The 22,289-nt window shown below is 39.4% G+C and overlaps 1 protein-coding gene across 7 annotated transcripts in view; it reads right to left on the reverse strand.

Moving 5' to 3' along the window:
- The window catches only part of FOXP2 (forkhead box P2), a 352,653-nt gene that overhangs the window by 263,887 nt on the left and 66,477 nt on the right, over window positions 1-22,289 (reverse strand). For all 7 annotated transcript variants that reach the window (XR_014172562.1, XM_081928970.1, XM_081928969.1 and 4 more), the window contains exon 3: window positions 4,482-4,569. The gene's annotated coding sequence lies outside the window, so the exon portion shown is untranslated. The remainder of the gene's footprint in view (window positions 1-4,481; window positions 4,570-22,289) is intronic.

Genomic DNA, 22,289 nt, shown 5'->3' on the forward strand with positions numbered 1-22,289 from the left:
AATAAGACAATTATTCCCTAGCACATATGTTTTACACCTATGTAAGATGCCTACATCACCTGTGCATAGTGACATTTCTTTATTAGATTTGTATCTTGTCTTTCTACTTTCATGCTCGAGGCATCCAAACTATCAAAAATTACATAAATCAATTATAATAATCATTCAACACTAAGTAACAATGAGAAAAATCTACCCAATCATAATAATCTGATAGAAAATTGAAGGTTGGCCCATCTATCTGCTGCTCACTTTGTACACAATGTTTCAGTAATCATCACAGCATCTTTATGATGAGTTTAGTTTGAAAAAGGTTAAGAAGCAGAATTTAGACGTAAGACAATTCTGAATTCTACACTGCAATGTTACCCAATTTTGAAAAATGGCATGAAAGCCCCCAATTATCCTGTTTCTCTGGGTCTTATTAACAGTTTAGAAAGGGATCTATTAGAGCTCAGTCATAAACCTGTTGAAAACTTAAAATGCTATTTTGATCTTTTTGTTACCTCGTATGTAAGGTACAAACCTATGTCTAACTTTGATATAATTGCATTAAAAAATAGCAGTGTCAGGTCATTCTTTCTATTCTCTAGCTGTTTTGGTCTGTCTGAGCTAAGATCGCATGTACTAGTCATAGACAAGATGCAGGAGAAGTCCTGGGACTGCATGCGCTACTAACCCAGAAACAATATCCTGTGAAATAGTCTAATCCCTAGAACCATACACAAAGGAAAAAAATTCCTCCAAGGATCAACCCATTTTCTTTGGTTTTTATTGTTTGGGGGGCATTTAGCTCATTACTGTGCCACTCAGGTCATCAACACCACGTTACTAAAGGATCATAATATTCACTGACACTATATCAATGAATGCTCAATTTCAACCATTTCAACAGTCAAAATGTATTATTAACCTACGCATACACGTGCATATACATACATACACACAGATACAAACACACACACAGATCTATCTATCTAATCTCCATCACTGCACATTATTCACAGATACAGAAGGACAAGTCTCTGCCTTAAGCAATCTATAGTCTAAAATTTGGCAGGGGGTTGGACTCGATGGCCCTTGTGGTCTCTTCCAACTTATGATTCTATGATTTCACATAGGGAAAACAGAGGAAAGGGAAGAGGGAAGCATAGAATCTTAGAGTTGGAAGGGACGCCAAGGGTCATCTAGTCCAACCCTCTGCAATGCAGGAATCTCAGCTAAAGCAGTATATTGTTGTTTTAGTTGTACATGCATAGGCCTAGTTAAAGACTAAGTAACAATACAGGGAGGAAACAAGAAAATATACTAGACTTCAAAGAAGTAAGAGTGACGTATTTACAAATATGTTCTGTAAGTACAGTATAAGGAGATTGTGCTGGATCTGGGAGGAAACAGTATCCAAATTTAGGATTTCAGGAGAAATGTCACATGATCAAAGCAATGAGAAATATGACTTGATTCTGGAAGAGAAATCTGGATAGATGTGGGGATCAGTGAGTTCCCAGCAAGAAGACTCAAGTACTCAAAATGGGAGGTGGCATGGATGTCAGTTTGTTGGCTAAGGAGCCAGAGAGAAGACCTGCATTTTTGCAATGTCATAAGGAAGGAATATGCTATGCCTTGGCAGCAGGCTGATTACAGTGGACTGTGGCGATCACACAGGGTCCCCGGACGTTTCACCGTCTATTGATACCTATGCCACCACTTTATTTCTCGCTGCCACCACCCAGGCCCTACCTGGTACAATACTGAGTCCAGTCAGGGTTAAACTGGAACATAAACTTTTGTTTATTTATTGCAGTTTAACAAGTGTGTGGTTTCATAAACGGTATCGGTCAATCACAATCATGGGGTGCCTATCCAGACCTATAACTTTCGCTATCTGCTCTCACTCATTAAACCACCTCTCAGATATTTACTTGTCTTCCTAGCTCCTAACTGATCCTGACTCAGCTTATTTCACTACACTAACTCAACCTACCCAGACTCTATCCCAATTCACTCCCACTCCAACCAACCACCCAACTCCCAATGAACTCCCCCCTTTGCCCCTCCCAGAGCTGATTTTATGGTCCCTCTGACTCCACCCCCTGGGTTCTGATTGGGTAACTTGTTTAACTATTTCACCTCCAGCACTCTCATATGTTAACGTCACATACCTCCCCCCTTAAGAAGTTTCGATTCAGGAGAGTTAACTTCTTAGAGTTACACTCCTGATCAAACAATTTTGTGTTTTGTTTTGTCCCCCCCCCATATATATACATACATAAACAAGTAAATTGTTGATTGTCTCTGTTCATCCTTCACTCTCTGGTTTTCGTGATAAGCCATCCGCCACAATGTTCAAGCATCCTTTCACACTTTTGATGGTAAAATTGAAGTCTTGTAGTAATAAGGCCCACCGCAGCAACTTACTATTACTCTTTATCGATTGCAGCCATATCAACAGTGAGTGGTCTGTACATAACACAAAGCCTTGTCCCCAGATGTACGGCTTCAATCTTTGAAGGGCCCACACAATTGCCAAACATTTTTTATCAACCATCAAGAGGTGCTTTTCTCTAGGCAGTAAATTTTTGCTGATGTAGGTGATTGGATGTAGGTCTCCCTCTGGTCCTGGCTGGCATAATATGGCCCCAATTCTGTATCCGGTAGGGGTTCACAGCAATGGGTTTGGCTTCCCCTGTGTCTATCCAATGTTCCACACCCTTGGCCACTCCTGGAATATTACTGAATAAAGATTCATATTCCTTCAAGATCTGTTCCTCTTACTGTTTAAGGGTTAAAGATGGATCAAATTTTGTGTCCTTTAAACTACCCTGGGACTCTCTCTCGTCCCCCCAACATGGTATGTCTGGTTCACCTGGATCCTCTTGTAGGGCATACAGTGCCCCCTTTTCTGTTCTAAAATAAGGTTTGATCATATTTACATGCACCACTTTCTGCCCTTCCTCTTCTTGTTGGATCACATAATTTACTTCATTCATTTTGGCTATTATTTTATATGGTCCTTCCCAAGCTAATTGTAGTTTGTTCCCTTTAATTGGTCTCAGCAGCAATACTTCACTCTCGGGTGCAAATGACCTTACCCTGGCCTTCTTGTCATACCAGGTTTTTTCTTGGTTTGGGAATTTTAAATCCCCCCCCTCCCCGCTAACTCTAGGGATCTCTTTAAGGTATTCTGCAAATTAAACAAATACTCCACTACGGACTCTGGATCTTGATCTCGCTGTTCTTCCCAATTCATGCGAAGTAAGTGAGTGTGGTGGAGTCTCCTTCTTTGGAGGTCTTTAAGCAGAGGCTTGACAACCATATGTCAGGAGTGCTCTGATGGTGTTTCCTGCTTGGCAGGGGGTTGGACTCGATGGCCCTTGTGGTCTCTTCCAACTCTATGATTCTAAGTCCAGGTGCCCTTTCACTTTACGTCCCAGCAATAATTCAAATGGGCTAAACCAGGTACTTTCTTGGGGTAAATCCCTATATGCATACAGTACTGGTTGTATCTTGTCATCCCAATCATTGGGATTTTCCGCGGTATAGGCTTTAATCATTCTCATTAGGGTTCCATTAAATCTTTCAACTAATCCAATAGTTTCAGGGTGGTAAGGTATTGATGTTAAATGCTTAATACCACACACTTCCCATAGTCTTTTCATTAGTCTTGATGTGAAAGAAGAACCTAAGTCAGTGACTATTTTACTGGCACAGCCCAATCTACTCATATAGTTAATTAAAGCAGTTGCCACCATTTCCGTTTCAATGTTTCGCAACGGAATGGCTTCTGGATATTTGGTTGCATAATCCACTATGGTGGATGTATCTTTTCCCCCGCCTGCTGGCTCTAGACAATAGCCATATGAGGTACAGCCCTAAGTGTTGAAAAGGGGTTATGATAAGCAAGGGGCACAATTTGGCTTTTGTTTTGTCTTGACCGGTGCCTCTTCTCTGACATATGTCACATGGGACAGTGCACCCTCTGTGTGCACAATAGAATCTTGTGCGTAGTTCTCCTCTGCAGCTCTACACACATAACTACACACAAAGCTACAATTTGCTTTTTACTTTTAAATCAGGTTTGAGAACTGGCACCAATCTTCTGAAAAGGAAACCCGGAAAAATAACACACTTCAAGTAGAAGGTTTCCATTCAAAGCTCATTGCTCACACAGAGCAGCAGCTGTATCAGAGTCTATGCCTGAAATTTCACATCATGCAAGATTAGGCCAGCCCTCTTGGCATAATCTTGAAAGTTTGTGGGCAGGAAAAGAAAGAAGTTATGTGAACAATACGAGTTGTCTTCCCTCTGGCTCAAAACCTGATTACTTATGGTCTCCAGAACCAGCTTTACATAAGAAGCAATGTTCACCACAGAACACATGATCTACACTGGGGTTTGTTTGTTTAGGGGGAAGAGAGAAACAAGCACAATTTTATGATGGGGGAAATGCAGTTGACAGTAATGTAATGAACTGTACTTACCTTCCTTTTGCAGACTTCAAAAAGCCTTTCTAATATTCAGCCTTGAATTGGAGTGGTACAGAACATCAATTCCAGCATTGCAGACCACCTGATAAAAGCCAAATATGACAGCTATAACTTGTGTTTTACCCTGACTAGTGATATATATTTCCATTTAACTTTATGACGTATTTACCGGCATCGCCACCAAACCTTCTTGTGAACAATAACTGTCATTCATCATAGTGCTATGAGTTGGGGGAAGGGTTAGGCTGAATGCCTGGGCCCCCTTCATAGCCAAGCTAGCTTCATGGTGAGGTGAGGTGTCATTAAGCAGAACAAAGGAAAGGGCTCTGTGCAAGACAGCAAACCGGTGGAGCCTCCTCCTTAGAAAAACAAAGCTAGAGTTGAGAGCAGAGAGTTGGAGTGATGTGAGCTAAAAGCAAAGAACCAGGAGAGTGATGCTTTATTTCTGTTTAAATCCAAAGTTGCAGCTATGGAAGAAAGAAGGCCCTCTTGGGGTATTAATGCTGTGAAAGCCTCCATCGTAGGCTCAGGTTGGATATATGTGTAACTATACCATGCATCATAAAGGCACCACAGTCTCTGCTGTGCCTCCTTCTGAAGGAAACACACACTTTGGGTAAGCACCTGGAACTCCTGGAATCTTCACATTGCCAGTAGACAGGGGTGTTGTGCAATGAAATCTAACTTCCCAATACTCACTATGGAGCAAATGCTTGGAAAGCATTTAGTACCCTTTCCATTTAGTACCCTTTCCCCAATGAAGACATTAAACATGTGATGATGGTAGATGAGTGGTAGATCGGGGATATGGATTGCTCCCTAAGATCCCAGACTCTAAATCTATCTACTACAATTGAGAGTAAATCTCCAAGACTTAGGCAGAGGCATTTGCTAGCCCAGCCGCTTGATAACCATTTTGACTTGATATGCTGTTAACTGGGTCTGGGGTCTTCTGCATGCAGGAGTCCAATGTGCAATGAAACTTAAGGGCACAATATTTATGAGAAGGTTGCAAAAGGTCAAACTTGCTAAAAGGAGAATTTGATTGGCATAATTACACAATGCCCTCAAACAACCCAGGGCCACAGGGACCCTGCCACAAGGTGTCTAAAGGAAAAACAAAACCAAAGGAGGACTAATTGTGCAGCTGAATAGCTTAAGCTACAGAATTACAGGTGCATTTGTAACACATACTATTGCTATTCCTTTCATATGTTTGTTTTACAGAAAGCCACCGAGGAGCGCTATTAGTGCTCCTAATGTCACAATATTCACCATCACCTCATTTGGAATATGAATATGTCCAGTTCGTAATGTTCAGCTGTATTATAATTTAAGAATCACTTATCCTCCAAAATTCTTTACCTGCTCAGAATGCAAAAGATGTAAGAGTCTGTTGCGTTGTGGGCGCATACATAAAAGTTATTTAATGTTTGTTCCTTATATTCTGTTAAGCTCTTGTTCACTGATATAAACTACATAACCAGAGCACCTGATTAAACAGTCTCCACTTGGGGGAGGGACACACACTGCCCAGGCTAGCACCCAGGGAGGTCACTTCAGTGCTGCAAATGCAGCCGTTTGACTTCACCCCCAAAGGTGCACTCCGTTGTCTCTCAAGGAAGATGCATGCCAACAAAGTATGGTCAATATCAACCGCTGTCCTCTATCCTCATCTAAATCCCTCTTGTGTTCATGGCAGTGTTTGTTCTGGTGGTAGGAAAGGGCAAATATCCAAGTAACTGTCTTCTATCAGTGGCATTGAGAAGTACAGTTCTAGGGAGCAATATGATATGACATACACTCATGGCATTGTGAGTATACTTATACAACATTTCAACCCTAAAGTTACAGGAGAGACAAACTTTTCCTGTAACTTCTCAAGAAGGACTGCATATGCTGAGCCAATTCCTAATTCACCTTAGGGGAGCTCACTCAGTACAAAGTAGGATCAAAAGATTTACCTCTCCCTTTATTCCACTACCCAGGAAACTAAAACAAAAATGGTTAAACTATTAACAACTAATAAAAATGGTTATCCATTTTAACCCACACACAGCATAACTCCAGAAGTCTCCTAAAATAGAAAATGGGGACAATTATACTCTAACAGTTTTAATTCAAGCTATTGTGAATTAAGAATGAAATTGTGTGTAAAATTTCCCACTACAATCCAGCACTGGCTCTTTAGTTATGTAACCCTTCTGTAAGGAAATATTGAGAGACCCTTAACTACAGCAGCACTACTGGATACCATTATAATTAACAAGGACATGCAAAAAATAAATTAACAGTTATGTTTTATAATCATGTGAAAGTGAAATGAGCTCATGAAGAGGTCCAAGTACTTACTGTGATCTCATTAGCCAAATTTTACATGCTATTTTATATCACTACTTATGCTGCTAGAGTATTAATTTGCCAGTGTGTTCCGTATATTCATGAAAGCATATTTTAAATATCAAGTAATGAAGCATAAGAGCTATTTGGCAATATCGTGACTTAAAACTGTACCTATAAAAAGAGACAATTTTTTGTATGTTCCCAAGATCCCCATTTCAAAAGTTGGCCTTTCCCTTTAATTTAGATATGAATTTGAATAAAGGAAAGGTGTTTTCAGCCTACCAAAAATTATGTGATTCTATTCTGGAAAACTCTTTGCTTAAGGGAAAAGTAAGAAGTGTCGCATATATTTGGAAGTGCTGCTCAGTGTATCCCAGGCCTTCCCTCACTCAGGGCTGCTGCCTGGAAGTCGCTCTCGGCCACTAGCCCACTACAATGGGAGGGATTGGAGGGAAGGCTTGGTGCAGTGGCCCCAAGTGACTTCCAGGCAGCAGCCCCAGCAGCACATGTGAGTCAGTTTCTCAGTCTCTCTCTCCACTCTATGCACGTGGGGTGCTCTCCAACTTACGCAATTTCAGTTATGTGCACAGGGGCCCAGAACATAACCCCTTCGTAAGTGGGGGGGCCCATCTCAAAGAAGACATGAATGCCACCAAGTCCCGGTAAATCCCAGCAGTTGCATCTCTACTAGTCGCACTGTATACATGCCCCAGAAACAATTGCCCCAGGAAGTTACCTGGGCAGACGACACAGACATCCTCTATTAGTAGACTGATAAGACACTGATTAAAAAACAATACTTAGGTGGTTCTAGAGGAAGAAATATTACTGCTACTCAATATAACTGACACTTAAAACATGTTTTATTCTCCCTGGTAAGAACATTAATACTGATGTAGCCACTGTGTTCTTAAGACAGGATGGGTACCCCCTGGCCAACTAGCAGATATGGATATGTGCAATTCTACTTTCCCTTTCCCATGATTCATATAATATGCAATTTCAACAGGACCAAACCTAACACATCAACATTTTCTCCAATATTAGGCGTGACTAAAAAAACAAGTGATTAGATAGTATCTCTAACTAAAACTACAGCATTCACAATCCTCAATGAAAAGTACTACAGTTGTGCTTCCCTTCTCCATTAATTTCTCTTTTAAAGACATCACAGAACCAAGCTCTCCAATTTTACATAATTTCATGGTTCAAAACTAAAACTCCAAAAATATTAACCACCCACAGAGATCACCTTGACATGCTTTTGCTGCAGAAAATAGAACATTATACTAACTACTGAACCCTGAAGCATATTCAAAACATCACATCCTATTTGTAAAATACACAAAGAAAATTGGGTAAGTAAGAATATTTTTAAAGTATTATGTTATTCTCATATTTTTCCTATATAAAATTAGAAGATTTTGCCCACACACATATTTTTCTAACAAGGTGAAATTATGCATGCGATGCATGTATTTGCTAACTAAACTTAGCCTTGCTTTCACTCAGAGATGCATGTGAACCTGTATGAACACACCTGTATATCTGCACATGTGTTTATGCATTTCAGAAATAAGACTGGAAATAACAATAACAAAAACAAGGTGTATCAATCTGCTCTCATACAACATAGCAAATACAAGCTAATCTTAAAGGATCAAATAATTATTACTACTTTAAAAATATAGTATTTCCCCCATTCATCTGAATTGTACATTGCTTGGCTTTGTAGAGGCAACACCAGACATGGCGCTGAAAAGTTATAACACAGGCCAGCACTTTACTCAAATATGGAAGATATTTGAGACCTGGCCAAGAAGTGTTTGGTAGTGGCCTTTCTTTCCTTCTATCCTTCCTTCTCTTTTCTTTTTTAACAAAGGGTCTTACCATTGCCTCCTTTAGGCTCACTAAAACAGTGGCCATCTCTTAAATAAAAGTTTGTCACACACACACCCTTACCCATTCCACCCTTAGGAGCCAAGAAATGGATAAAGCCAAGGAAGGGAAAAGGTCAGGCATACAAGTAGTTGGTGTCATTCCATCAAAGTTCATATTCACATCCTCCAGAAGAAGAAACTGAAATGGCACTAGAATGACAGTGACCACTGCCATCATATTCCCTCCTTACATTTCACAGAATCTGATGGGTTATTTATAAATCATAAAGCCTCCACCATTTTTCCAAGGGAAATTGCTCGATTTAGTAGGTAACGTTTTCGAGGAACGGAGAATTAATGCTCTCTAATATCTCACATTTAACTGGTTGATTTACTTAGATTTATTATTTTGCCTTTTCGTCAGCAGGGGAAACAGATGCACATTCATATTTCAGCTAAACAAAACAGATGGTGAAGCTTACTAGATATCTTTAGGACAGTCAGCTCATGAACGCTGCAATTTGATTACTTAATGTATAACACTGTGACAGAGGTTCCCCACCCCCATAAGTTGTTAGCAGCTGAGAACTGCTGGTTTTATGTCATGATTTTATCTTGTTGATTTTGTCATGATTTAAATCACTGATTTTAAATCACCTTGATATAAATCATGACTTAAAATCAGCAAGGTAAAAGGCCATTTCAATAATGGATGTAAATCAAGTTTCCCATTGCTTTTTCCTGTTGATGCCACCCCCTGCTCCTGGTTTCTTAACAAGGGCACAGGCCACTCAGTACAGATGCTGCCTACCTCTCACTTGTATTGGGAGAAGTGCATGTAGCAGATTCATAGGCAGCAGAGAATCCACAGAATGGATGGTAAGACTGTGGCCACCCCAGTGCCTGAGTGCAGCAGCAAACACAGCTGGGTATATTGCTGCTACCCTCACAGTGGGGAGCACGCCATCAATTGCACTTAGCTCGCCCAGCCTCAACCTCTGTGCATATGCTGCAGCACAAACCTGGCTGCTTTCAGAACTGAGGTTCAGGTGGGTGGTAGGTACTCAGCCACTGGCCTCCTTCACATACCACCCTTTCACCTTGTTTGCTGAGCAGCGTACTCCCACGTCTGCTCAGCACTGAACAGTTATGCTGTTGCTGCTGTCACACTGCCATCTCCTCAATTCCTTGCAACAAGTGTGTGAAATAGGTGACGGCTTGTTCTGCATAGACAGGGGAAAGCTTGAGCTGTGGGGGCCCGTGGAAGGGTGGAGGAAGCATGAGTGCAGCAGCACTGGCAGGATATGCACTGCCAGACCAATCAGCAGCAAACAGCATGCAACCTTTTGAGCATCAGAGGCTATCAGCCAACATCCTGCCTTACTGACCTTACCTATACTAGTCTCAAGTATCCTGCCTCTGCTATCCTTCTGACCTAGCCCTTCAACCTTTTCACCTCTCCCTTGAAATACTGACATATTGTGCACATTTACCTAGGATAATCACTAAACAGAGGGGATCTTACTTCTTGATAAAGATGCATAGGATTGACTGGCAAATTTCATAAATATTCCAATGAGAACAATTTCATTGGCTAAGTAATAAATTACCATATTTTTTGCTCTATAAGACTTACTTTTCCCCTCCCAAAAAGTAAGGGGAAATGTGTGTGCGTCTTATGGAGCGAATACCAGGCTGCGCATCTATCCCAGAAGCCAGAACAGCAAGAGGGATCGCTGCGTAGCGATCCCTCTTGCTGTTCTGACTTCTGAGATTCAGAATATTATTTTTTGTTTTCCTCCTCCAAAAACTAGATGCGTCTTATGGTCTGGTGCGTCTTATAGAGCGAAAAATACGGTATGCACTTTTTAAAAAGTAGTGTAAAAAAAAGTCCATGCTTTATTTTAAAGTACATATAATTCATTTTTTACAAGTATTTCCATTATTTTCCAGGTTAAAAGAAAAAGAAAAACTACAAATTTCTTGTGCTAATATTAAAGTCCAACTAACCAATTGTCTGCTGAAAAGAAACACATTATAGAGAATCAAGTGACAAGCAACATTTCTACCATTATTCTGCTTTTGGTAAATTTTCACACACTACAAAATTAGATCTGAAAAAAATCTATAGAAAGTCAAACAATTTCAGGTTGACTTTATGCCAATGCACCTGGAATGTGCACTGAAAATGATGGAAGTTGGCGGGGAGGGGTTTGGATGTGCACTTTATAATCTATACTATGTAGTGAAAATAAAGCAGAGGCATGTACCATCTCAAAAATAAAGGAAACAAGTTTTTTTCCTCTTCCCATGACTATGGTGCAACTTTGATCATAAAGGCTGTACACAAAACCAAACAGAGGCAGTGAAGGCAGGTAGCTTCTCACAGGCCAGTCATTTCGAACATAACTGCAAGCAATATATTTTATAAGTGTTTATTTTTAAAAAGGAAGAGAGGAAGAAAGCTTCCGAAAAATACATACATTGGGGACTCTTGAGAGACAAATCAGAATGCTGCTTGGGGGTCCATGATTCAAGTCAAAAGGCCTTTTTATTTTCTGTATGAGGAGCAAACACAAGAAGCCTACTGATAATGCTCAGCTGAACTGCAATACTTCCAAGCTCTTGGCAAGTCAATGCTACAGAAATAGGAAGTTCTATTCAAGGTTGCTCCGTTTTTAAAGTTCCTAAGTGAACTTTTAAAAAATGCATTTGTAACTATCATAGACTTTCACCCCTTTCCCAATCTGAATTTGCTATTTGGTCAATTCCGAATTAGGATTGTTAAATACTTCACTCCTATACAACTGGAAGATAGTGCTGCTCACTTCTGAGTGCATAGGCTTGCCTTGCACATAAACAGCAATATAGTTAAGAATAAGGTATAAGGAAACACTATCATGGAGAGACTCTCCAAGTCCCTATTTTCCAGTCCCAGATTTACAGAAGCCATCCTGGTTCTGATTTGATCGTGGAATATCCCGCTTTTCCTTAGGACATCCCTTTTTTGATCAGAGATATGTTGGATGGAGTTATGTGACTTCCCAAGCCAATGAAATAAGTACAGTGGTACCTTGGGTTAAGAACTTATTTCGTTCTGGAGGTCCGTTCTTAACCTGAAACTGTTCTTAACCTGAGGTACCACTTTAGCTAATGGGGCCTCCCACTGCCGCCGCGCCACCAGAGCACAATTTCTGTTCTCATCCTGAAGCAAAATTCTTAACCCAAGGTACTATTTCTGGGTTAGCGGAGTCTGTAACCTGAAGCGTCTGTAACCTGAAGCGTCTGTAACCAGAGGTATCACTGTAACTATACAGCTTTTATAAGACATCTGAAGGCAATCCTGTATACAGAAGGGTTTTTTTTAATGTTTAATGTTTTATTATGTACAAAATGTTATGAAGGAAATTAAAATAAAAGACAGAATTCCCAATGGTATGGTGTCTTGCATGTTGGACTTATTATTTGCAGAAATATTATTTGCAGAAATATAACATATAATATAACAGAGCAGTGTGTTTTAAAACTTGAACACACACACAAAAATATTGGTATGTATCTTCAAGAGTGGCACATAAACAATTGGAATGAGGTAGCAGGAGGGCACCTCAGATTCTAAATTCAGTGTCTTAGGAAGCTAGACAATGGGGCTAATGGAATAAAGTTTTCCCTTCCCTATTTTTAGCGGGGGGTTGCAGGAAAGTATTGAGCCACATCTCATTCTCTAAGAATCCTGCGATGTTAGGGCTGTGAATTTGGGTTTTTGTTGGTGCAGTAAAAATTCAACAGGTGGTAGTTGTCAGCCTTTCAAAAAGGGATACTTGATTGGCTTGGGGATCCCTATCCTGACATTGGTACATATACTACACGGTTACCACAATGAATAAATTTAAGTTGTCTTGAAAGCGAACAATCAAAGCATACAGTTATATGTAAATAAGGCTCACACTGGTCAAATAAGATTTAATTTGTGTATTCATTTGCCAAATGCGAACAATACAGCTTCACTGAAAGCCAAACATATAAATCAGTTATGTTGTTCTCTATGCTTTTCATCTTCAAGAACATTTATATTTTACTTTAAAAGATTAAGTAAATGAACGTCCATTGCTTATTACTCAGAAGAGGGAATCTGGCCTTCTTTATGAATTTCCTATCTTTGAATGCCACCACAGCTCTGTAGTTTCACTCCTACTGTGCTAGAAATATAATTTTCAGATAGCCCAGAGGCATTGTAGCACACTCTGTGCTGCCATGAGCAAGACCAATATTTGAGAGCTAACTTAGGACTCCTGCTGCCTGAGCTGGTAGAGAACAAGCATGTGGGAGAAGCGATGAGCTTGTTCTCCTGGGGGTAGGGTGCCAGCTGCACTACTCAGAGAGAGATAGTGTGGAATTAATAGTGGCCTCGTAGGGAAGCTGTACATTTTGCCTTTCAGTGTGAACAACCATGCATTAATGGAAACCAGAATGGTGGAATGAGACTTCAGAACTGACAAAGAGGAAGAAAAGGAATATTTTCAGGAAAAAAATAAATGTTTTCTTTCTTGCAACAATTCGGCTCGCGGTAGGTTAAAAGCATGCTATGTAAAGCATATTTATTATTTATTATAACAGCACATTCCTAGATAAAGGCTGATTCCAAGAACTCCTCACTGAGAGAGATGCAAGGGGGAAAACAAGGATCAATTACATGTAAATTAAAAACTGGTGAAAGTCTATTTAATTTACTGATATGGAAGGCTTTTAAATTTATGTTGAACAGGCATGATATGGATGTGAGCTCTGTCACGCACAGACACAGTTATATAAATGAGAAGCAAAGTAGCATATATTGCTGTACAAAATGTTGATCCAAAATCCAGGTAGGTAGGGCTATCAACTCAAGGGCTCCCATGCAACCTCCCCAGTCATTAGGAACCCAAAAAGCTTCTTCATTTTCTAGAATTCTAGGTGTTTCTTGGAAATCTGCAGCTGAACACAAGTAAGAGCACATATTGTTACAGGCCACTGTAATCTCTGCCGAGTGGTGTGAGATTCCAGGGGTCTTGGCCCTTAACCAGGGTTTGTATTTCCTTTGGGGAAAATGAGGCACAGCAGAAACTATGGTGTCTTAAAGATACATGGGGTTTTTTTGCACATATACACACTTTATCCTTGATGGAGGATGTGCAGAATATTACACCCCAAGAGTGTTTCCTGTTGCTTCTCCCCTATCTTCAGCAAGCTTGGGTTCAGAGCAGAAGCAGAAGAAGGTCTCTGAGTACGTACAGCCTCCCTCCCCAGCCCGCATGGAATTCTGCCCACTTCCTGCCTCCTCTTCCCAAAAAACCATTGCCAAAATATTGCTTCCCCTATTAACATCGCCCATTGTAACCCTGGCAAACGCCCCCTCTGTCCTTGCCGTGCCTTCTGTTTTGTTAATGACTTGCATTGAGTGGTCAATGACTGGTCATTTCAGTCTCTGTATCTTAATGGCTTATTCCTGACTAGCTATATCAAGCTGGCATGACGTTATCCTAAACTTAATGCAGCAGAGGTTGGCACAATTTTAGTCAAATCTTTATCAATTCTAACTTTCACCAATTTCAGGAATTACAGGCTACTTTGTCCCCCAGATTCCAGTACCCAAAACTTGCAACAATATTCATGCATATCAGGTGGCAGAAGTATCAATGAAGAAATCTTATTTTTCTGCCTCCACTGTGTCCTCAGTGAACTGCCCAGAAGAACTCTTTCAAGCGGCTAGTTAAATCCAATCCATAGTGGAAGCTGCTAACCAGTCAGAAGTTTACTGTAATGGATTGGTGATGCACTTTGAGGGCAAAGCTGTATGCAAACTAACGGCCAAAACTGAGGCAAGTCCTGTGAGGGAGTTCAAACTATCGTCTGAACAAGGTTTGGGTGATCAGTTTCAGTCCTTGCTGCTTGAAGGTGATGGCAAGATGCTTGCAGAACTTAGGCTAACCACCTGCCCTCTTGAACTTAGACCACCATAGCATGTGATATCTAGCAAGGAAAGACTGACTGGATGAACTTAGTAAATGGTAAATGCCCACCATACTGAAAGACGTAATGGTGCAGCTATTCCTGAATAAGCCCTCCCTGGACCCTAGTTTTAGACAACTACTGTGCAGTCAAAACTATCCCTTCCTTGGACCAGGTGAATGAGAGGCTGGTGGCTGGCCAGCTGTAGACATTCCTGTATAAAGCAGATTATCTAGTCTCATTTCAGGCCTGAGTATGGTACTGGCACAGCCTTAGTCTGCAATTTAGTATCAGCAGACAGATGGGAGAAGTACTACCCTATGGATTAGCTATGAGATAACTTCTCATTCAGACTACAAGGAGCTTCACCTCAAAGACAGTCCAGAAGCCACAGAATGCTACTGATTAGTTATTATATGGGGCAGTGTGGCAGGGCTAAGTGTCATTCATCCTTAAATAATAACCAGTAGTAATAGGGGTAGTAGTACTCCGCCCATCTGACTGGGTTACCCCAGCCACTCTGCGCAGCTTCCAGCATATATAGAAATATAATAAAACATCAAACATAAATAACCTCCCAATACAAAGCTGTCTTGGATCTTCTAAAGGTTGTATAGTTACCTATCTCCTTGATGTCTGATGGGAGAGCATTCAACAAGATAGGCACCACTAACCAAGAAGGCCCTCTGCCTGGTTTTCTGTAACCTCGCAGTGAGGGAACTCCCAGAAGGTCATCAGAGGTTAGACCTCAGTATACTGGCTTAAAACACTTCACAGATCATCAGTACTATTGTATAAAGCTCTGAATGGCTTAGGGCCCAATTATTTAAAAGAGCGTCTTCTCCAGTAGCCAAGGTCCAGGCACTGTTAGCAATGGGGGAGACTCCCCATTGTGGCACCCCCATTGGCATGGTAATGATGCAAAGCAAAGTCTACTTAGTAGCAGAGCCCAGGAAGTGGAACATCCTTTCGGTGGAGAGCTAGTTGTCCTCCTACCTCAACTCTATTAACTTTCAGGCATCAACTTAAAACATACCTATTTGTTCACTTTATGGTTAGAAGAATAACCACTGTATCTTGATGTTATTTGTATTATTATTTTGTGATCGTTGTTAGTTGCCCTTATGGGAAGGAAAGGAATAAATGATACATTTATTACATAGAACTGCAGCTTTCACTTACTATTCTGCTTTCTGAATAGCCACGTTAATGAAAATTGTTTACTTATAAAAATATATATGACAAAAATATGACAATGATGCAAACTTTCATAGTTTTCTTTCTAGAGTTTTCTGAGATGAAGCCATGTATTTTTCTTTGGTAATATAGCTACAGGCTTGGTTTGCATGTCAAATTAAATGGTTTATTATGCTTCAACTTGTTATTTTTTCTATAAAATTATATATATAATGATATGGCTAGAAGGAGTAAAACAAACCATGAGCACTCGTTTGCAACACAAAGCCAGCCTCTGGTTTGTTTCCTTCCTGACACAGTATAGGTAAGAATGTGGGAGAACTGACTCAAGAATTTCTGAGCAGGGTGCGACAATACAGTGCTCATTTACATTTTAAAAGTTTATTTTAACTATGATTTAAGGAAACGTGAACAAGCTCATTGTTTATCAGAGCAATTTATGGAAAGCTGATTTGTAAAACTTCAATGTGCTATGAGCTTATTTGCTTGATAGCTTATATATGTACAAGTAACTCGGATAATCAAACCATATATAGTTTGGGAGAAAACAAATTAATTGCTTGTGAAAACATCTTACATTAAGGACAAATTTTGAACTGATTTTATTTTTCTGAGTGTCCATTTGTCCTCCTTTTAAGGTGGAACCATGCAAGCTTATTTGGACATGAAATATATACTTGTATGAAAACTGAGACCTCACTTTTCTGCTCTTACATGGGATTATGACTAATTTTCCTGTCTGGTGCTATTCCATTGAGAAATCTCATCTGATGGGCAGAAAACTCTTTTTATCCCTCCAGCTGCAACAGCTGCATTGACTTTTGGAATCTGAATCACATTTAGTTTTGCCTCTGATATTTATAGAAACACTTTCAATTTCACTAGAAGTTTGGTCAAAGAACAAAAAGAGAGACATGGCAGGCAAATCGCAGAAAGCAAAGATAAGTCATGTACTTTAAAAATAGATATCTATCAAATAACCCCAGGTATCCCTATGCTACTCATTTAATTTCTTTGACATGGGATGTCTGCAATATATATCAGCTTATAACTTTAAGCTCTTATATTTTTATTCATCATTTTTTCTTTTTGAACTAACCAAGATTGGAAAGGTCTGAAAATGTTTTTATTTGTACCAAAGGACCATCGTGACAAGAGTAAAAAAACGCAGACATAAAAAACCCATAAATGAAAAGACTACCCAACAAAGTGAGGATCTCAAAGGGAGACTGTATGTCATGTAATCATGTCTCACTATTCAGAGTGTACTATATGTGTATGTATATAAAGCTTTTACTGGCCACCTGTGGGGTTCTGAATGCGGCTGTAAATCATACCAAAATAGATTAAATAAACCAAATAGAGCTTATTCAAGAGACAAATTTGGCCTATAATGCAAAATGTTAGAAAACAGTAGGTCAACAAAATGAAACGTCTCCTCACACATTTATTTTAAACTCACCAATAGCGAGCTGCAAAATTCATAACCAAATTTTCCTTCTGCTGTATTAAGCTGTCCTTGACAGAGATATTCTGTTTCCTTTCCTATTGTAATACACACAGATAATCAATTTTAATCTTTTGGGGGGGGAAGGGCAGTTTTACTGGGTCTCTGCGGAGGCTCGTGTGGAGTTACACAAGGTTTGATCAGGGTTCTACGGAGGCACCATGATCCACAACAGACTTTCTCAGTGACCAAGCAAAGTGTGTTGGAAGAGTGATCTATGCTAGCCTGTTTCTTACTTCTTTCTTCTGCCACTCAATTATCTCGGCCTCATCAAGGCCATTCCATCTACTGGTCTGCATCCATCTGTCTCAGGAGACATCCATCGACTTTGTTGATAATGAGCATTCTTAAAGATCATGAAATATATTAACTATAATAAAATAATCCATTCTCAAACAGCATTTCTGCCTATGAAACAAACATTATTTCTTTAACATAAAATTTACTCTATGGTTTTGTTCAGTTCTAATGAAGTATGTGTAGGAAAGAAGTTTCTTATTTATTGATTAACTTTACTTGCCTAATCAACAAGCAGGTTTTGAATTCACAACAGAACTTAATAAAATATACTTTATTTTTATATTGAATATAATAAATAGTCAATATATTTTACTGACTATAATATTTAATGTACTGTATATAATATAAATATAATATAAACTCGTGTCAGCGATCCTTCATTTTTATGTTATCATTCATCCTTTATTATTATATTATATTTACATTACATTATATTTATATATTGTATCTATGTTATTTATATTATTATAAAGTAGAACCTCAGTTTACGTTACCCTCGGGTAACATAAACTTTGAGTTGCAAAAACGGCAAACCTGGAAATATTTTTCCGGGTTTCGCCACTCAAGCAGAAGTGCTCTATTGCGCCGTGCGCATGCGCAGAACAGGCACCTCCAGTTGCAGAAACCTCAGGATCCGACCAGAGCTCTGGAACGGATTCCAGAGTGGCACCTCGGGTTACAGACCCTTCAGGTTACAGACTGTGCTAACCCAGAAGTAGTACCTCGGGGTTAAGAACTTTGCTTCAGGATGAGAACAGAAATCATGCTCTGGCAGCGCGGCAGCAGCGGGAGGCTGCATTAGCTAAAGTGGTGCTTCAGGTTAAGAACAGTTTCAGGTTAAGAATGGACCTCCGGAACAAATTAAGTTCTTAACCTAAGGTACCACTGTAAAATATTTAAAATAAAATTAAAATAATCTAGAAATGGCTATTATTTTTGTAGTATTCCTTGTATAAATACAAATGTTTCAAGCTTTACAAACATGATCAAACCATGATAAGTGACTGGAGCCCTCAAACTATAAAATGCCACCTTTTTTGCTTACATGCTGAATACATTTTGCTCTAGAAAATTGAGTGGACGCTGGCTGCCTGTCTCCTCAGCAGCTACCTAACAACAAAATATCATTCTCTCCAGATAAAGCACCTGTGACTTAAAGTACTGCCAGCCATACTAAGTACTGTAATAGTACACCTAAGTAGGTGAGATAACACCAACTGGCTTAAAACACCTACATGGCTGTTCTTTAAACTTCATTGTGAGCTGTCAATGCAAACAACATTTGAACTGCCAAATAAGTGGTAGTATGAATTTGCAGTTACATCGAACCTCAGTATTTAGAAGAAAAATATAACTACTCCCCCCCTTAACTCTTATATGTTTAATTATTAAGCATTTGCTTATTTATGTCACTATTTTTAATTATATCATTCAAATTAAAACTGGGTCAAAATAAGTCTCTGAAACCATAGGTCTATGCTGCAATGTCTTCTTTATGAGATGGCTGATAACCTTCTGAAGAATTTTATTTTATTTTTTACCTTAAAGAGATGAATTAAAGCTTATCCAATTAACAATGATTTGCTAAAGACTTTCTAGAAAGCAACAACATGCTGAGAGATAATATTCTATTCATATGACAATGTGAATTACATATATTCACTGCATTAAGCGAAAGAAGACTTTAATGCACTGCAGCAACCCATATTCAGTTCTGCTTGCCTGTAAGTCATGTAAAACTCAGAGTTGCTGCAAAGATTAAAAATGGGATAATTTATGCTGATATTATTATTACTAATTGGGAATAATTAGTAAGGAGTATTAGTGATACACTTCTCCTAGAGAAACAGTAATCAGCAAACACAGTAGGGCCTCACTGGCCCCTCCCAGCCCTGGGATTTTAATCAAGAAGCTTTTATGCTAAATCTGTTTTACAAGGCCAGCCACTCAAATGATACCTGAAGCGGCTAAGAGAAGCAGAGGTCCTCGCTGACTTGTGACATTCATCGAGACTGGGTGCAGCAAGTGATTGAGGAAGTTGCATGTGTAAAATGTCTGCCTGGATAAATACACTCCAGCCTAATATTGAGCTCAAAGGGTAGGTCCACAATTTTTAATGTAAAAGGGGGGGGGGCAAAATCTACTGCCCTCTGGATGTTACTTGACTCCAACTCCCATCAGCATGACTCGTGGTCAGGAATGGGAGATGTAATGTCCAACCACATATGGAGGGCCACAAGTTCCCCATCCATAGTTGACAGTGCACACAATCGCATACCTTTTGGAGCACTAAAACACTCTGAGGTTTTTATCTATAATCCATTGGTATATTAATTTTATGAAATAAAGAAAACGAAGGAGGATGGTATCTCCAGTATGTGGTAACTGGAAAACCTTTTCTACATTGATCCAGTTCTCTGGGTTGACCCTAACTGAAAGAAAGACTTCAGGTCTAAACAACTTTGAGTGCTAACTTAGCAGATGTCAGTATAAGGAATACTTGACTATTCCTAATGATATGGGAAGTGACCTGGCAGAAGAGGACGTTCGTTTCCTTCAAAGTACAGTTTCTTGAAGGTGCAGCAATAATGAAGCAAGCTCAGCAAACAAACCCTAATTCAGTATTGCACAACCTACAATTTTACAATATTTATTTGTGTATTTGGTTAAATTTAAAAAATCTCTCTGTCTCAAATTCAAAGTGTATCCCAGCTACAGCATCACCAAACATCAATTTCTGCACAAGGGCTAAGTCCTAGCAACAGCATGCAGACCAAGCCGTCACCTGCCCAACGCTGTAAATTCATGCCAGATTCTATAAACTACAACATCAACCCAGGCACTCAGAACTGGTAAGTTTGTATCCTGACATATTATTTATCACCAAAAATGTGAGAAGTTTATTAATACTGAATTCACCAGTGAGGGCTTCTCAATTTTTGTTTAGCATCAGGCTTAGGTTTCTTATAACTTATTTCTACCATAAGATCAACACCAACAAGCAGAAATCTTAAGAAGCCAAAATGAAAAGTTAATTTATAAACAATGTACAAAAAAGCAAAGCAATGCCCAAACAAAAGGTTATTAAAGTTGTACAGATCAGTATTTTCCTTTGTCCTCTAATCAACTCGTTTAAAAGGTGAATTACTATTTAAACAGAGAAACAGAACAAGAAGCCAAATGGTGAAGGCATTCACTATTATCCATTGCATTTTTTCTCAAGAATTCAAATTATCCCTTCAGGCAACTGACAACTGCTAGAACTGTGGAATGTGCTCTTTGAACTGTACAAAAGCCTTCAGCATTTCGTGCATTGCTGCAAACAAAAACTGCCAAGTGTAATTATTTCTCAGACTTAATGTTACAGAAGTGTTGCATCTCTCCCCCCCTCAAGGTGTACAAACAATGGTAAATTAAAAGTAAAACAAAAATTATGATTGCAATAAAAATCTTTTATCATACAAGTTTAAACTTGAACTTTGCAAACAACTTTTTTACTAACACCAAGAAAAACAACAATTTTTATGTGTCACTCTTAGTCATTGTCTTACAACTTTACTTAACAGGAGAAATCAAAATGAGAAGCTAACCATTTATTTAAAATAATAATTATTCCAACCCAAGAGAAAACCGCACCCAAACTACAAATACTGTTAACATAGCAAAGCCTTCCCGAGCAAGCCACTGTTCTAATGCATCACATAACATAACGAAACAGCATGCAAAAAAATGCATAAGGAAAGCTTCCTGTGGTTGGTGCAATCGGGTCTACACAACGTATGGGCCATACAGGAGTGCTGGTGCTCCCAGTGTTGAAAATATGCAGCACATCTCTGTCAGGGCCCTTGTATGTTCTGCTGAATTATCATAGCCTTCCCTACCATTAGGCAGAGTGAGTCAGCGATCTCAGGTGCCAGGTGCTTGGGGGCAGGCAGCAGCAATGAGGCAAAGAAGACTGAAGATGCATGCCGTGCATGAGCTCCTAAGCCTACTGCCCTCAGTTTGGTGGATGATGTTGGCCCATTATCAGTATTGAAGTGGAAGGAAGGAGGAATCTCTCTGCCTCGGATAGCAAAATGTCTTAGGCTGGCCCCAGGTCCCATTACATTTGGAGATACTGAGTGCATAAAACTGCAATGTACATTTTAAAATTGATTTTAATATTTTAAATTGATGTTTTAACTGTTTTTACTGATGATTTCATTGTTTTATTCTTTCTGCAAACTGCTCTGAGCTTTGTTTTTTACAGCCAAGTACTATATAAATTTTAACCAGTCAATAAAATAAATCTGCTGTGCATTTAAGTTTTCATGCCCTTTCACTAAAGCAGCTAGAGAGGGAGAGGAAGAGAGAATGGAAGTACTCCTGCCTAACACTGCTGCCTTATTAATTTGCTTTTTTAATGCTGAAGCAGAACACTCCAGAGAAGATTCAAAAATAGACAACCAGGTAATTACCGTTGGGCCTTTCCATTGTTAGATCAGCACCTTTTGAACCTGAAGACCAAAAAGCTAAAAAGGGAACTGGGCTCTCTCGCTCTCTCATACAAACTTTTACAGCCTTCCCAATTATCTAGAGTTAAATGCC

This window comes from Podarcis melisellensis (assembly GCF_964234715.1).
Source record: "Podarcis melisellensis genome assembly, chromosome: 10".
In the NCBI taxonomy this organism is placed as follows: Eukaryota; Metazoa; Chordata; class Lepidosauria; order Squamata; family Lacertidae; genus Podarcis; species Podarcis melisellensis.